The following is a 6,167-nucleotide window of genomic DNA, read 5'->3' on the forward strand; positions in this document are numbered from 1 at the left end:
GGCTGTTGTAACAAAGATCCAGAGCCCAAGTGGTTTAAACAACAGAAGATTATTGATTTTTTGTTCTGAAGCCTGGTCGTTTGAAACCAAGGCTTTTAGTCTGGCCTTATTCCCCCCAAGTCTCTAGGGAAGGATTTATTCCAATTTTCCCCTTAACTTCCAGTAGTCTTTTGACTTATAATAACATTACCACAATTTCACACAACATATCTACTGTGTACAGTTTCTTTTTCAAAATTTTCTTTTTTATGAGACTTGCTTCTATGATCCCATTTTTTATTTCAAGTTTTATTTATTATAACTTAGAGCACATTGCTATGATGTGCTAAAATTTAAGGCATTGATGTTCATACATAGTCACTGCACTACAGTACACCACTACCAGAATGCTTAAGATCTTCCATGACTGTCCTTATGTCACCTCTAGTTTGATCTTTATTCTTTCCATTATCTTCCTTCACTGCTGTGTGACCTTAGTTTTGTAATTCAAGGCCAGGACTTTGCCATTGTTCAGTCCTGTCTATTCCCTTGTACTGATTTTCTATGCATCACAGATGAGTGAGATCATTTAACATTTGTCCTCCTCCCTGGAATTAATTTCACTTAACATGATATTCTGCAATTTTATCCACATTTCAATGAACTTCGTGGTTTTATTTGTAATTTAAGCTACATATTATTCCATTGTATACACACAAACACACATACATTTATCTTTATCTAATGCTATTGGGAATTTAAGTTGCTTTCTTATAGAGGCTCCTCTATCGGGTGCTGCAATATATAAACTTAGCTGTACATAGTTGTCTTTTCAAATTAATAGTTTTGTGTTTGGGAAATAGATACTGAGATGTGAAATTGCTGGTTCAAATAATAGTTCTATTCTAACTTTGCTGAGGAATCCAAACACACTTTTTCATCAAGGTTGGTAAAACAACATGAAATAAATTTAGGACTTTTTTCTCCATATCTACCTGTTGATGTAATGGCAGTTGTCATAGACACGCCCCTTGGGTAACCCCACTGCAGTGACAGTTGTACCTAGATATGCCCCTTGGACATACCCTTGGAAACGACCCCTGTCATGCAGGGTATAAATAGAAAAACTTGGACAATTGGAGGGGGGACCCAGGATAGTAACCAGAACAGCATTGGCCAGTCCACAGGGGTAGGAGTAGGAGTGGAGATAAAGCATCAATGAGATGCTGCCTGCTTTGTATTATCCCTCTATCTCTCTCTCGAACCCAGATCTACAGACTTCCCCCCAACCCCTTCTGGCGGGTGAATTTTTCTTTCTCCCCGAACCCCTGGTCTGCCACAGACTTCAGACTCACACAGGAAAGACTCTCTCTCTCTTTCTCTCTCATCACTACAAATTGGCATCCTTCAGTGGGTACCTGGCCCCAAGTGGCACCCAGGCATCATGGGCTCCTTCAAGCCTTACAGCACCCTGACCTTGCAGCCTTGCGTCCTTGCAGCTCTACGGATACTTGCAGACCTAAAGCTCACTGCAGCCTGGCAGGACTTGCAGATAATTGATAGGATTCTGCATCTACCCAGCACTGGTGGATACTTTTGATATATACTTTTTATATGTCTCACTGATTTCTCATTGTCATTTTGTTATTGTTTTAATGTCTCTTTGTCATTTTGATTTGCATTTCAATAATATACTTGATGATGAACTCATTTTCATATCTACTGGCTGCTCTGACAACCTCTTAGGAAAAGTTTCTATTCATTGCCTCCATTGTCTCCATTAGTATAGACTTAATGTACATGAATAAGATAGTATAGGATTAAAATGCAGGCATTTCATACATTTGACAGCAGTTAAATCCTTGGCAGAGTATATGGCTCTTTGAGTACCACCAAGTGTCATCACTGAGCGCTGAACCAGGACTAAGACCTAAGTGCTACCATATATGTTCTCCTAAAGTTTAACATACTAACAAAAAAAATGACAAAAGTGTGCATTTGGCCCATGGTAAGAGATATGCATATGTCTGTTGAGTAAATGAGTAAGATAAATAAATTAGCTCATAAGATTAAATAAGTTACTGAATATTTTAATTGCTAGCCTATGCCTTTTATTTCTAGAATTGACTTTAATTTAAAATGGTGACTGTAAGTGCTGGAGCAATAGAACTGGGGGTAAGGTGCTTGCCTTGCATACTGCCCACTTGAGTTCAAGCCCAATCACTGTGTTGGTCCCTTGATCCTGTCAGAAATGATCCCTGAGAACAGATCTGGGAGCAAGTTCAGAGCACTGATAAGTATGTCCCCCAAATCAATAAATAAAAGGTGAATGTAATAAAAAGATAAATAATAAAAATGACTTTACTCAGAACATTTTTCTTGTAACCATGTGATCTTTTAGTCACCTACGTAATTATTATTTTTCAGCCCTTACACTTGGAGTCCTCCTTTGTGACAGGCAATTTTCTATGTAATGAGGACCCATGCCTAAATATTATAATAATGCATCAAATAGTCCGTTGTAAAATTAAGGTAATAAATGCTCAAACATAGAAGCTACCACCTTATAAAGGTAAATATTATAAAGAGAAAAAAAGAAAGGGCCAAAGTGCTACTAACTAGAGGTATTCAGCAACTGTTACTCCCCTCCCCTAACTTTCTGTTTTGCTCACCTTGAGAGGCAGACGTGCTCACCTCTTGGAGGGGTCTTTGGCTTCCAGTTTTGCTCACCAGGAGGATAGAGATTCAGCAGGAGATTAGAGAGAGGTTTCAGCAAGAGAGGTGGCTGGGAGAAACAGGTTTGAATGCAGGGCTACTTATGGAGCAGGCTTAAAAGGTTTAAAAAGGCTTAGGAGACACACATGGTGGCTTGGGCCTTAATAAAGTTGATGTCTCCTGAAACCTGACTGCCTGTGGATCATTTCTTTGCCTCCACCCCGAGAGAGGCAAGGCTGGCTGGAGGGGGTTGCCAGGTGTGGCCCAAGCCAGCTGAGAAAGGTCCCTCTATCCATTCATCTCACCATCATCAACCTCCATCAGGACTCTATAATTAATATGTGATTCAACAAGCAACAGCATCTCCATATGGTAAATTTGTGTTGAAACTTAAATAATAAATCAAGGTCCAGTAAACTTCACATGGAAAATACTGGTCAGAGAAAGAATTCCTTTGAATAAGCATTTACTAAATTAGAGTTCTATTTGTTTCTTTAGAACTAAGGAGGCTATGCCTGGCACAGTAAACTAATCTCTCAGATAAACATACAGCTTTATCATAGAAAGACCTACCTAAAAATTATTTTGAATATTTTTCTCTTCGTGTTGTATTGATGTCTGATCCTTTTAGTCAAATAGAGGAATTTTTGGCAAGTCTAAAAACACCATTAATAGAGAAATGCAGCAGGTTCCTATTCACTATGATAATAATAATAATCTTAGAGACAAATTAAACTCAGCTCAAAAAGAGAGAAAATAGAGAAAGAAGATACTTAAAATTAGCTTTGTACATTTCACACACTTGGTTCTTGAAAACAATTTTTCATATTTTGCGGCCTTAAATGATATAATAATGCATGTCTTTGACTGAGTTTCCAAGCACTTTGTATATTATCACTTTGTAAAACAAATGACAGATAACAGTGCAAGAAATTACATGAAGGCACAATTCCAACAACGTTAACTCCCATAATGCATCAATTCCTGTTTACACTATTTGTGGTTTATTGCTCCCACCCCCATTCCCAACAGAGATAATAATGTGGTGAGCCAACTACAATGAGGAGTGAGCAAAAAGCATGCACCAAACTCCACCGATTTGCTTGGGGGATTTGATGATTTAATTTAGTGTCATGCTTTTCAATTTTAAGGCTTCCATATATGAAATGAAAATGTACTAATGAACCTCTCCAAAAACACTAAAATCATGAGATCACCCAACTCACAAGGATTCAAAGCTTTCAACACATCCTAAAGTTTTCTGGCCAGTTTATTCAGTACATAATATAGATATGGATGTTTTCTTTTAGATCCATTAGTCAGATTAGGATTTGGTCTTCCAGAGTATATAATAAATTTTCTTCTAACTATAGAGAACTTGGTCCAACTCTCCTTTTAAGTACACAAGCTTCTCTATCATCTTGGTTATAATTATTTTAATCCTCTTTCCAAAGTGAGTCTTTCTCCCCTGATGAAGACATGTTATATTTAGGTAACAGTGAGTCATTTTATTTGGCTTATTTCCCTTGGCTTGCTCTTTGAAAATGGAACAGTTCTGGGAAGAGTGTGAAAAGTTTGGGTTTTAAGCCCTGTCAGGTTCTGCTCAGTCTTTTCATCTGTAAAAGATAAAATAATCCTCCCCACTTTTGAGTTGATATTACCATCATCATTCTTTAACATGTCAGCTAGTGTTTATTGATATTTCACAATTTACTAGACCCTATTCAAATTCTTTTATGTGTAACGTTTCTATTTAAATCCTCCAACAACCTGTAAAATAGATAATGATATTATGCCTACTTTAATATGGAGAAATTTTGACAGATCATGATTTTAGGAGGTGTCAGAATAAGAACAGAGACATTCTGTTGACAGAGCCAATGGTCTAGGCTAGCATTGGGATATGAAGTATGTGGGTTGTGGAACGGGCAGTTAGGTGGTAGGGAAATTCAGAACTATTTAGGTAAGCAAGGAACATTTAATGAGAAGACACAGAAAGCTCATAGAGGAAGGATCTATCTCCACTGCACAGACAGTAGTAAGTCATCATATATTCAACTGCATAACCAGATGGACACATAACTTTAACTATGAATTAACCATGAATCTTATTTTTCACCATGTAATTATAATATAGTTGTTACACATTAAAAAAAACTGACTGGGAATAGAGGTTTAACCTTGGCAAAAAGGAAAAAAGATGGCAAGTCAGACATAAGCTAAGCTCATGGTAAATAAACACATATACACACCAAGTCATAACAAATGTAAATATACTCTCATGATCTCAGTTAAGTTCTTAGACTTTATGTCTAAATTTGGTGCTAGAGGAAGTACTTCAACAATTTGATGTTGGGAACTAGGAAATGAACAAAAAGATCTTTAGAAGACACAATTCAGCATATATTGACATGTGATAGATTGGTTCATGTGAAAAATATATATATTATTGATTCATAAACTCAAGAATCTCAAATTATTAGGCAAAATAGATAGTAATATGCAATCATCTCAAAGTATTAGGAATCATTAATGTCTTCTATTAAATGGTTTCTGGTACAATGTTAAATAGATAGAATAGATGGAAATAATACATTTATGAAATTACTAACTTGAAATACTTTTAGAACTATTGTGAAGACAGCTTTATGCAGTGCAATGATAAATATAGCTGATAAGAATAGCTGTGCATGCATATATTTGCACAACTTTCTTTTTAATATTAATTGATTTGAGGGGGTTAGGAACACTTCTAGCAATGACTGGAAAACATCTGACTTTACTTCTAGTTTTACACAGGAGTTACTCCTGGCAGAGCTTGAGGACCATATGGCATGTTTGGGATTAAACCTACTTTGGCTGTCTGCAAGGCAAACACCCTACCCACTGTTTTGCCACTCTGGTCCCAATATTTTTGCAAAACTTTTAACATGAGATTTTATCTTCTACCACTCGATACTTCTTTTTTTTTTTTAAATATGGAACGCTTCACATATTTGCGTGTCATCCTTGCTCAGGGGCCATGCTAATCTTCTCTGTATCGTTCCAATTTTAGTATATGTGCTGCCGAAGCGAGCACCACTCGATACTTCTAATACAATCTGGAAAATAAAAATAAAAAGGCAAGATACTCTATTGAAAATAATTTGTATTAGTAGTTCTGAAGTGTCTTTCACTCTTACTCATATGTGAAGGTGTGAGATGATAAAATCACTTTGAAGCATGACTGTTTAACTGTACTCTGTTCCATTAACAAACAACTGACTTCCACCTTTCAAAGAAGATTTTCTATGAAGACAGAATAAATATTCAGTGTTTGGGCTGGGGTACAGGACATAAGGTATCTCAAAATAAGTTTTGAAAAATGTACCACATTTTGGTTTTCATCAATTCCAAGTATAACTTACCAGGCATTCTCTTCAGCTTATGTTTATACCCATGTGTATCTCAATGGAAATCCAATCCATATGTTT

General features: G+C 36.4%; 1 non-coding gene across 1 annotated transcript; it reads right to left on the reverse strand.

The window, feature by feature from the left end:
• Positions 1 to 5,666: 5,666 nt before the first annotated feature.
• On the reverse strand, positions 5,667 to 5,773 carry LOC126003109 (U6 spliceosomal RNA). Its single transcript, XR_007493651.1, has one exon. It is a non-coding gene; the product is annotated as a U6 spliceosomal RNA (small nuclear RNA).
• Between the last annotated feature and the right edge of the window lie 394 nt (positions 5,774 to 6,167).

The sequence above is a fragment of the Suncus etruscus genome, chromosome 2 (genome assembly GCF_024139225.1).
Source record: "Suncus etruscus isolate mSunEtr1 chromosome 2, mSunEtr1.pri.cur, whole genome shotgun sequence".
NCBI lineage: Eukaryota > Metazoa > Chordata > Mammalia > Eulipotyphla > Soricidae > Suncus > Suncus etruscus.